Raw genomic sequence first — 12,074 nt, forward strand, 5'->3', positions numbered from 1 at the left:
CAGTCACTTGCCTTAAAATATGATGGTGGTGGATCAAGCTAACCTCCACGTGCGAGATGGTCCAGCAGAAGGTATCGACCATGACCTTCATAAACATTTTTCCACATATGTTTAGAGTATCGTGCAAGCGATTTCAAACCTAGTCCACAAATAGGACAAGCATGGTACCCACTTGTAACAAGTCTTGCACATGTGCATGAATGTTTTAGTATAAGACATGCATGTGAAAGAGAGTCATAAAAGCATAATCCTATATTATACATGTAAAGACACAACCACGTACTTGTGCACTCTCCATATCCTGGGTAGTCGTGCATGGTCCACATCAAGATACTCTTGGCCAAAATATCATTGGTATGTCTAGGAGCTCTAGAAATATCAAAGACCCACACTCCTCTCCATAAGATCTGTAACTCCTCTGTCAAAGGTGCCATGTACATGCCCATATTTTTGGCCTTGTACTTCCCTGGCACAAGTAGTGCAAGCATGAGGTGTCCCTTCTTTATTGTTAGCCATGGTGGGATATTGTAATTCACCAAGACTATGGGCCATGTCGACCAAGATGTCGAGTGTAACCCGAAAGGATTCACTCCATCCATGGAGAGCCCAAGATGTAAGTTGCATGGATCCCTCGTAAAGTCTGGCCACTGATTGTCTATGTGCTTCCAAGGTGCACAATCTATGGGAATCCTCAATGTGTCATCAATGGACAGATGAGATGCATGCCATGTCATTAACTCTACTATGGATTTGCATCGAAACATGTGCTGTATACTTGCAATGATGGGAAAGTGTCTCAAGACCTTTACTAGTATCTGCTCACCCTGAAAGTCATCTCTATATCGTTGTTCCCCACACTTTGGACAATTAGCCAAATCTCCATGCTCACGATGAAAGAGAATACAATCATTATGGCAAGTATGGAGGGCAAGAGGAGATAGGAGAGAAAAAGAGAGGAGAAAAAGTAGAAAAGAGAGGAGATAAGAGAGAAAAAGAGAGGAGATAAGAGAGAAAGTGAAAAGAGAAGTGGGGATAAAAGAGAGAAAAAGTGGGGATATAAAGGCTTCAAATAATGATGATTCTCAAACATACATGATGATTCTCAAAACAAATAATATCCAAATAATGAATCAAATTAATGCAGGAGCTAACCTCATTAAGGCCGAGACACTTGTATTGGACCACCCATACTTTGCTTGCAGATTCAAGATTGAGAGACAAGCATGTAGTTTAGACATCCTAGCACCCTCGTACAACTATGTTGATTGCAACTCTCGCATTTTGACCTCAGACTCTGACATCATGTGTACATGTGATGTAGTGCCCCTAAAAATAGAATCCATCATGTCCACCATACCCTCGTCATCATCCACAAACTTGTGTGGCTCTCTGTTTCTCTCTCTCCCTCTTTCGTTCTTGCTTCTGTTGAGAGCACTCTCAACTGGTATCAGAGCCCAGGTGATCTAGCTAAGCGTGTGTGAATTCTTGGAAGCTCAGCAGCTCTGTGGCAGGAAGGAGAAGCTTTGTGGGTGACTTTACTTGTATCCGAGTGTGTAGAGACCTTGGAGGAACCTTTGGAAAAGTCACTTTGGTTTTGCAAAGTGGTTTTGAGAGCCTGTTCAGTGTTTTCAAAGAAAAAGTCGTTTTTTGAGCTTTTCCCTGTTCTGTTCGATGATAGAGACTCCGTATTGACTTGTAGAGGCAACTATTGCTTGCTTTTGGTGTCCACTTCACTTAAAGAGCTTGGAAACACCTTCATTCTTGAATCTGGGATCATTTCATTGGATTTCTGACTCACTGTGTCAGTTTCTGCGTTTTTCTGCCTAGGTGTTGGAACTCAAGTTTGGAGAAACCATTTGTAGATCTATCAGTTCCAGTGGACTCAAGAGGTCCTAAAACTTCTATGTTGCTCATCATTCGCACTTCAGTGGAGTTTACAAACAGCTCTGTTTCCAAAAACGTTTTTCAGTCTGTGTGTTGGACCTAGTGATTGAGACCACGGTTTCCAAAATCGTCTGTTCCAGATGCCCAAAACCCCTACCTGTTAGTTCTTGCACAATTCAGTGGAGTATTTTTAGAGTTATAGATCTCTGTGTATTCGATTTCATCTCTCTGTTATGCATTTTTCATTCTTAGGTTTTGAAACCTTAGATTTATGCCACATGGCAGTGGATAAGCGTTGACTCCCATTTCTCACTCATCAGTTGGGATTTGGGAGTTCTAGTAGAAGAGAGATATTTGCAAATTTTCTTACTAAGTACGATTATGCAATGACGCCCATGTTTTGAGGCATCTCATGTTCTATTTTTAGTAGTGGTCTTTTTTATGGGACCATGATTTCTTGAGCATACCTTATGCAGATCACTCTGGTTACAGTTTGAGCCATGTGCGCTCATTCGTGGTGTGCATTGGGTTGTAGTGGATGATTTATAGGCCATTTGGATGCATTGTGATCCTTATTGGATGCGCTGATAGGCCCAGATTGCCTTGTGGGATGCTAGTTTTATGGATGCTTTGCACATGGATGCTATTTTATGCTGAGGGACAGCTTTTCACATTATAGGTGATGCACTGATAATGTTATGCTCTCTTGGATGAGATATTATTGATGCTTATGCCCATGGATGGTGTTTATGCTTGAGACATTTGGCACTTATTGGCATTTTGGATTGCCATTGCAGTTGGCATTTTCTTTTGAGCTAGATTTGCTCATATGGATCCATAGTACATGCACATGAGTCAGCTACATCTTTTGATGCTTTGAGCTTTGAGTTTTGGTTATATTTCAGTCTATTGTGGCATACACATTTGGGTGCACCTGGTATTTGGTGAGTATTGTCATGTATTGATGGGCATTAGATAGTATGCTCACTGGTTGTTCTCCCTTAAAGGCACATGGTACTTTAAGTGGGAGGTTGTGAGGGTTAAAGGTCACTGTCCCTTCACCCCGGTTATGTACAATACTCAAATGCATATATAAATGAATGAAAAAGAAGATTAGGGTGGTTATTGTGTGGCTCTCTGTTTCTCTCTCTCCCTCTTCCGTTCTTGCTTCCGTTGAGAGCACTCTCAAAAAATACCCTAACCCCCCAAATTGGGAGTTCAATGAGAATTACATGCGAGAGCTCATGGGTTTGGTCTTGAATCATTGTAGATCAACCTTGCATACTTCCATTGCAAAGGGGAGGGCTAAGGCCAGCTGGGTAGACAAAGCTGATTGAAAGTTTTTCAAGAAGTAGAACAGGGACCATCCCAAAATGTTCGAGGGTCAGAGGAGGGCTGCGAGGAGATGACTGGACGCCGTACGTACTTTGCACTTTGGTGTAGGCAGACGGTTGGCATTCAAGGCAACGGTGGTAAGTCTACTTCTTCTCATTTAATATATTGTTCTATTTTGTTTTACTACATATTACATGCACTTTATCTAATTCTCGTAAATTGGATCCACAGCAAGTTGCGATGGGTCACCTTCCTATAGATGCAGAGACGTGACACATGTTTTGCATAGGAACAAAGCCATGGTTTATTGAGAAGGAGGCAATGGGAGCGACGATCGATTGGGATGAGGTGGCTGCTCGCACGGTATAAGTCTACTCCTACTTGTAATCTAACTTTTTAAATTATTTTATTCTTTAAGTTCAAATCTAATTTCCAATTAATATGGTTTCACTCTTAGAGTCAAAGCTCGAGCATCCCATCACAAGAGGCGAGTGATGACAAGGGCTAGGGATCAGGCACAGCTCATGAGGGCTAGGGATTAGGTGCAACTAATGAGGGCCAAGGATCAGGCCAGCAAGACAAGGACGAGGAGGAGGACGACGATTCGAATGAGTAGTAGTAGTTTGCATATACTTCGCCATGTATATCCTTTTGTATATTGGCTCGTTTGAGTGATTTTGTATCACCTCTTCGACATGTATATGCTTATGTTGCTTGATCGGTTCATTTGAGTGATTTTGTATCACCCTTTTCACAAGGGAAATTTTGTAATAAAAAACTTTTTTTTGTAATTACTAAAAAAAAAACATTAGTGGGGCAAAATAGGGCTTGCTATGGCCTTCTTTAGCCCCACTAATGTTTTTTTTAAGTTCTATTAATCATCGCTATATAGCGACGTTTACTAGTGTCACTATATAGCAACATTTATTAGCATCGCTATATAGCAACTATTCTTTTTTGATGCTTATAACGACGTAAATAACGACCTTTGCGCTTGTCAAAAAAAAATTTTAGTATAAAAATCATCGGTATTTTCATCGAAAAAGGTCCTATGCCTTGTAGTGGAGTATGTTCATAGGTCATACATTTAGACAAGAAAATCCTCAATGTTGAGAGTTGGTACAAGAAGTTGCTATTGGATTTTGGGAGGGCTAAGGAGTTTGTAGGTAGCAAGGAGAAATTGCTATCTTGCTTGGGTCTCTGCAAAAGAGGAAGGGATATGATGTTAAGGACCACATCAATCTAATCACAAAAGAAACATGATGTATATCATAGAGGAAGAGATCCAAGTTGATGAGAATATTGGATGTAACATGTATATTGATAAATGTCCCTCTATAAGATTGGTAAGAGCCTCACAAGAACCCATGAGAATCCCTAAGAACCCTCTTATCTTGCACTGGTTGGATTAGTGGGATGTAAGAGTCAATCATTATGGAGAGGGATGTTTTATAGTAACAAGGAAACATGGGTTTTGTTTCAAGAGGGAATAGATTTTAAAAAGTTAAGCATTTACATGTGCATGGAATGCAGACTAAGCCATTCAAGGAGTCCTTGGAAATGCCCCACTTGTATAGAAGGTTGCATTGATGATCTCAATTACTATGGTGGAAAGAGAGAGATTGGTTGCAGTAGGGTTTGTCTTTGATACTAATGATGACTTGGCAATGAAACATACCAACTTCCTTATGGGGGATGTGAAATCAATGTTAGTGGCCTTAAAATTATATGCATATTTAACTTTCTAGCATTGAGGAATAAATTGCTACTCAAATAAGGGATTTACAAATCTTTTATTGTTCTGCATTGCTCGCTTTTTTTGGCTCATTGGCTTTTTGGTAATCCTTGCTTAATGAGTAGTGTAGTTTAGCCTTTTAAGCCACCCTAGTTTAAAATATTAGTGAGGAGTTATGCATTCTCAATAGCTAGTTGTCCTTAGGATATTTATGGTCAATGTTTCGGTAGATTCTATGGTATTAGTGAGGAGATATGCCTTCCTTTAAATACTATTTAACACCTTAGAGTCTACAACAATGTTGAAGTTGGGAGTATCACTATTTGCACTATTTGTTAGCATCATGATGCTAGACCTTTTGAGAAACAACTCATTGGATGGCTAAGGCTACTTCACCAAAGCAAGATTTCTCTTTGCTAAAAATAAAACTCCTCCCATCTCGAAGAAGTTCAATCATTGGTGGGTGAAGAAGTAAGTGATAAAATATGTCCTTCACATGGTGACTTGAATACCTACTATTGTTGAAAGGATATACTTTACCATTGCATTACATATTTTTTAAATTTTTGTGATCTTTACCAATAACTATCCACAATGCCCAATAACCCATGTGTGTAATTATGTTCCTAACCATGGGGTTGTTGGGATAAGTATGGTCAAGGGCTTGCTCTATGTTGCATGTGTGCATCTAGCAGAGTCACATGTGTGTGTCTCTGTGTTGTAGAAGCACACCTAGTGCTATGAGGTGTCTAGTGTGTGACCTAAGTGATGATGTAAGCCAAAGGCCCCCACATGGAAGGTTCCTTTGATTGCCACTAATATAGGGGAGGTGCCTACACCATCCTCTCTTTCTATATAATGGAGGACATTACTTCATTCTAATACATGGATTTTGCCTCACTTGAGCTCTCACTCTTTGTGCCATGATGGATTTCTTCTACCCCACACTCTTCTACATTTGGTATCAGAGCTGGTAGGCTTTAGAGAACCCATTTTGGTAGTGCCACCTCATCATCTTCTCCACCATCTCCTTTTGAGCTTTCTTCCTCCTTCCTCTTCAAAAATGGCTTAGCTCTATTCTCCTCATCCCTTGTGTCTTTTGCCAAGCCCTCCTAGCTGAAGACGGTACTCTATGGGGTGCTCCTCTAGCTCAAAGCATTTCCCTAGAGATGAAGTAAATCACCCGTGCTGATCCAAGAAAGCTCTGATGACAAATCGCATAATTTTGCCTTTTTGCTCAACCATTGCCAGAGCCCTTCTAGCACAAGTTGGTCCATGCTTAGAGCCTACTACTGGTGAAATTTATGTGGGGTTAAAGGTCACTGTGCCTTAACCCCAGTTATGTACAATACTCAAACACATATATGAATGAATGAAAAAGAAGATTAGGGTGGTTCTGCACCCAACAAAACTTGTGTGGATCTCTGTCTCTCTCTCTCGCTCTCTCTCACTTCTTCCGTTCTTGCTTCCGTTGAGAGCACTCTCAACTGGTATCAGAGCCCGGGTGATCTAGCTAAGCGTGCGTGAATGCTTTGAAGCTCAATAGCTCTGTGGGAGGAAGGAGAAGCTCTGTGGGAAGCTTTGTGGGTGACTTTACTTGCATCCGAGTATGCAGAGACCTTGGAGGAACCTTTGGAAAAGTCACTTTGGTTTTGCGAAGTGGTTTTGAGAGCCTGTTAAGAGCTTTCAAAGAAAAAGTCATTTTTTGAGCTTTTCCCTGTTCCGTTCGATGACAGAGACTCCGTATTGCCTTGTAGAGGCAACTATTTCTTGCTTTTGGTGTCCACATTACTTCAGGAGCCTGGAAACACCTTCATTCCTGAATCTGGGATCATTTCATTGGATTTCAGAGTCACTGTGTCAGTTCCTACGTTTTTTTCCCGGGTGTTGGAACTCAAGTTTGGAGCAACCATTTGCAGATCTGTCAGTTCCGGTGGACTCAGGAGGTCCTAAAACTTCTATGTTGCTCATCATTTGCACTCCGGTGGAGTTTACAGATAGCTCTGTTTCAAAAAACGTTTTTTCAGTCCGTGTGTTGGACCCAGTGATTGAGACCACAGTTTCCAAAACCGTCTGTCCCATTGCGTTTCGGACGCCCAAAAACCCCTACCTATCAGTTCTTGCGTGATTCGGTGAAGGATTTTCAGAGTTATAAATCTCTGTGTATTCGATTTTGTCTCTCTGTTATGCATTTTTCATACTAAGGTTTTGAAACCTTAGATTTATGCCACATGGCAGTGGATAAGTGTTGACTCCCATTTCTCATTCATCGGTTGGGATTTTGGAGTTTTGGCAGAAGAGAGATATTTGCAGATTTTCTTGCTGAGTCCGATTATGCAATGGCGCTCATGTTTTGAAGCATCTCAGGTTCTATTTTCAGTAGCGCTCATTACCGTGGGACTATGATATCTTGAGCATACCTTATGCAGATCACTCTGGTTGCAGTTTGAGCAGTGTGCGCTCATTCGTGGTATGCATTGGGTTGCAATGGATGATTTATAGGCCATTTGGATGCATTGCGGTCCTTGTTGGATGCGCTGATAGGCCCAAATTGCCTTGTGGGATGCTATTTTTTATGGACACTTTGCACATGGATGCTATTTTATGCTGAGGGACAGCTTTGAAACATTGCAGGTGATGCACTGATAGTGCTATGCTCTCTTGGATGAGACATTATTGATGCATATGCCAGTGGACAGTGTTTATGCTTGAGTCATTTGGCACTTATTGGCATTTTCTTTTCGGCCAGATTTGCTCATATGGATGCATAGTATATGCACATGAGTCAGATGCTTTGAGCTTTGAGTTTTGGTGATATTTCACTCTATTGTGGCATACACATTTGGATGCACTTGGTATTTGGTGTGATTCTCTCTTGCAGGCACTAGCATTTGGGATTTTGCTTTATTTGCATCATGGCATCCTCTTCCATGCCTGAAAAGGAGTTTTTCAGCATTAAAAAGTTTGATGGGACAAACTTTTCTTTGTGGAAAGAACAGATAAGGGATGTGCTTATTCAAAAGAAGCAGATTAAACCCTTGGCAGGGATTGAAGCTAAGCCTGCAAATATGTCTGAGGATGATTGGAATGAGTTGGATGCATTAGCAAAGTCTACTATTAGACTTCATCTTGCAGAGTCAGTTTATTTCACAGTAGTAAATGAGAAGACTACGGTAGATTTGTGGAAGAAACTGTGTGCCACTTATGAAAAGGAAACTGCCTCTAATAAAGTTTACCTCATGAAGAGGTTGTTTGAGCTGTAGATGAAGGAAGGGGTCTCCATTGCTTCTCACTTGAATGAATTCAATGTTATTTTCAGCGTGCTTCAGGCTCAGAAAATGAATTTTGATGCGGAGACTAAGGCAATATTTCTCTTATGTTCATTGCCATCCTCATGGGATACCTTCCGTACAGCTATCAGTAACTCTGCACCTGGTGGAGTACTGAAATTTGATGATGTTGTGGGTAGCTTGTTGGCCGAGGAGATTAGACGGAAGTCTATGGATGGCAACAAGAAAGATGCAGCCTTAAATGTGCAAAGGGGTAGATCACAGTTCAGGGGGAAGTCCCAAGAAAGAGGGAAGTCTCGTAGCAAATCTAGGGCACAGAACATTGAGTGTTACCATTGTGGCAAGAAGGGCCATATGAAAAAGGATTGCTACAAGCTGAAAAGAGAGCAAAAGGATAAGAAAAAGAATGCAAATTGGGGTGCAAATCAAAAGGAAGAGAGTCCAAGGGAGGACAAAGGAAAAGTGAAGATCGAGGAGATCAATGCAGTCACACATGATAGTGACAATGATGTTCTCTTCATGTCTAGTTTATCTGCAGAGTTGCTTACCACTTCAGATGATGCATATTCCCAGGATTGGATTTTGGATTCTGGTGCTTCATTCCATGTTACTCCCCATAGGGAATGGTTCTCCACTTATGATAATGGAAAGACAGGTTGTGTGCATCTTGGAAATGACTATGCATGTGACATAGTGGGATCAGGTGACATAAAGTTTTCTTTTGCAAATGGGTCTGCATTTGTTTTGAAACATGTGAGACATGTGCCTAAGTTGACCAAGAGTCTTATTTCAGTGGGTCAGCTAGATGATGCTGGTTTTCACACCACTTTTGGCTTTCAAAGTTGGAAAATTCAAAAGGGCTCTATGCTTTTGGCTAGGGGTGCCAAGTGTGGGACTTTGTATCCCTTACATGTATCAAGGGTATTTGATCATGTTGTTGCAATAACCGAGCAGCCAAGCACTTCTTTGTGGCATTGCAGGTTGGGGCACATGAGCCAGAATGGAATGAAACTCTTATGCCGTTTGGGTTATGTACCGCATTTGAGTTTCTCTGATTTTGAATTTTGTGAGCACTGTCTCTATGGGAAGCAGACTAAATCAGCCCATAAAAGAAAAGGAAAGAAAGAGTTTGAAATGCTTGATTTGGTGCATTCAGACATATGTGGTCCCATGCCTACACGGTCATTAGGCGGGGCTGAATACTATGTGACATTCATTGATGATGCAACTAGGAAAGTGTGGGATTATGCTATAGCTCGGAAGAGTGATGTGTTCCAGGTATTTCAGAAATGGCTGGCCTTGGTTGAGAATCAGTCAGGTAGAACGCTTAAATGCCTAGGGACTGATAATGGTGGAGAGTATCTCTCTCATGACTTTCAGCATTTCTGTGATACACGTGGGATTAAGAGGGAGCTCACATCCCCTCGTACTCTAGAGCAAAATCCAGTTGCAGAAAAGATGAACCGTACCATTCAAGAAAGGTTGCAATGCATGCTTTCCAATGCAAGTCTTTTTGGTGGTTTTTGGGCTGAGGCAATGAAGACTGCAGTGCATGTGATCAATAGATCACCTAGTAAGAGTTTGGATGGTGGTATTCCTAAAGAGGCATGGAGTGGCAAGAAGCCCTCTTACTCTCATTTGCGTATATTTGGGTGTGAGGCATATGCACATGTGCCAAAAGAGCTTCGAAAGAAGCTAGATCCTAAGTCTAGGAAATGCATCTTTCTGGGTTATGGTGAAAGTGGAGAGATGGGCTATCGTCTCTAGGATCCAGAAGCAAAGAAGATTCATACGCAGCCATGATGTGGTCTTCAATGAGAAGAAGATTCATACGCAGCCATGATGAGGGATGTGGAAATGAGGAGAATCACTTTCCAGGATGTGAATCCACCTGCATATGTTGATAGACAGCAAGCTGTCCATGCACCAAACGTGCAAGAAATGGTACCACCAAGTACTCCCACAGGTATACAATCAAGGGTAGATGATGGATCATCTATTGGTGGAAATGATGAGCCAAATGTGGCTGATATGCAAGTGGGACAGCAAGCTGAAATGCCCTTGAGAAGATCATCTAGAGCATCTAGACCGCCTGATAGGTTTGTTCCAGGGGTAGACTATGTGATGCTTACTGATTGCGGGGAGCCTTCTTGCTACAGAGAGGCTATGATGCGTGAGGATCAACGCAAGTGGGAGTATGCTATGCAATCAGAGATGAGTTCACTTATGAAGAATAAGACTTGGGACTTGGTTTCTTTGCCACATGGAAAGAAAGCATTGCCATGTAAATGGGTCTACAAAATGAAGGTCACAGGTGATGATGTGCCTAGGTACAAGGCCCGTTTGGTTGCTAAAGGGTTCAAGCAAGAGAAGGGTGTGGACTTTGATGAGATATTCTCTCCGGTTGTGAAGATGACCACACTTAGATGCATCCTTAGACTAGCGGAAGAAGCGGATATGGAGCTTATGCAAATGGATGTCAAGACAGCTTTCTTGCATGGGGATTTGCATGAGGAAATTTACATGGTGCAGCCGGAAGGCTTTGAAGAAAAGGGCAAAGAGCATTTAGTTTGCAAGCTGAAGAAGAGTCTCTATGGTCTTAAGCAAGAACCTAGAGAATGGTATCAGAAGTTTGATGCTTTCATTCGGTCCCAGGGTTTTAGAAGGAGTGAAATTGATCACTGCCTCTACACCAAAAGGGCTAAGGATAATAGCCTGATAATCCTGGCACTATATGTGGATGATATGCTATTGGCTAGCAAGAATACTTATGAGCTAGATGCTTTAAAGGCCAAGTTGCATGAGGCCTTTGATATGAAGGATTTGGGACTTGCAGGTCATATTCTTGGTATGCGCATCACGCGTGATCGGAGTAGGAAACTCCTTTGGCTTTCACAAAAAGAGTATGTTACAAAAGTATTGCAGCGTTTCAATATGGAGGGGGGGAAGGTAGTGAGTACTCCATTGCCTCCATATGTGAAACTGAGTCATACAGATAGTCCCAAATCAGATGAGGAGAGGGCCATGATGGCCAAGATTCCTTATGCATCAGCAGTTGAGAGTCTTATGTATGCTATGATAGCTACTAGACCAGACATTGCATTTGCAGTGGGAGTTGTTAGCCGGTATATGGCTAATCCAGGAAAGAGGCATTGGGAGGCAGTTAAGTGCATCATGAGGTACATGAAGGGTACCAAGGAGATGTGCATCTGCTTTGGTAAAGGAGACATGCGTGTACTTGGGTACACAGATTCAGACTATGCAGGGCATGTGGATAGTAGGAGATCCACTTCTGGTTATGTGTTCACCTTTGCAGGTGGTGCAGTGTCGTGGATGTCTCGCGCACAGAAGTGCATTGCTTTGTCTACCACAGAGGCTGAGTATGTTGCAACCACAGAGGGTTGCAAGGAGGCAATATGGCTTGATCGGCTAGTGGGAGATTTGGGGATTCATACAGGTGTACCGACATTGCATAGTGATTCCATGAGTGCTATTCAGCTAGCACGGAATCCGGTCTTTCATGCAAAGACCAAACACATTGAGGTCAGGTACCATTTCATCAGGGAGGTACTTGAGGACAAGCGCATAGAGCTTGTCAAGGTTCATACAGATGATAACCCTGCAGATATGCTGACGAAGAGTCTACCTAGTCAGCGGTTTGAGTATTGTCGTGTATTGATGGGCATTGGATAGTATGCTCACTGGTTGTTCTCCCTTAAAGGCACATTGTCCTTTAAGTGGGAGGTTGTGGGCTTAAAGGTCACTGTGCCTTAACCCCAGTTATGTACAATACTCAAACACATATATAAATGAATGAAAAAGAAGATTAG

This window comes from Dipteris shenzhenensis, chromosome 8 (genome assembly GCF_047967505.1).
Source record: "Dipteris shenzhenensis isolate YYH24624 ecotype China chromosome 8, Dip_SZ_1.0, whole genome shotgun sequence".
NCBI classification, from domain to species: Eukaryota; Viridiplantae; Streptophyta; class Polypodiopsida; order Gleicheniales; family Dipteridaceae; genus Dipteris; species Dipteris shenzhenensis.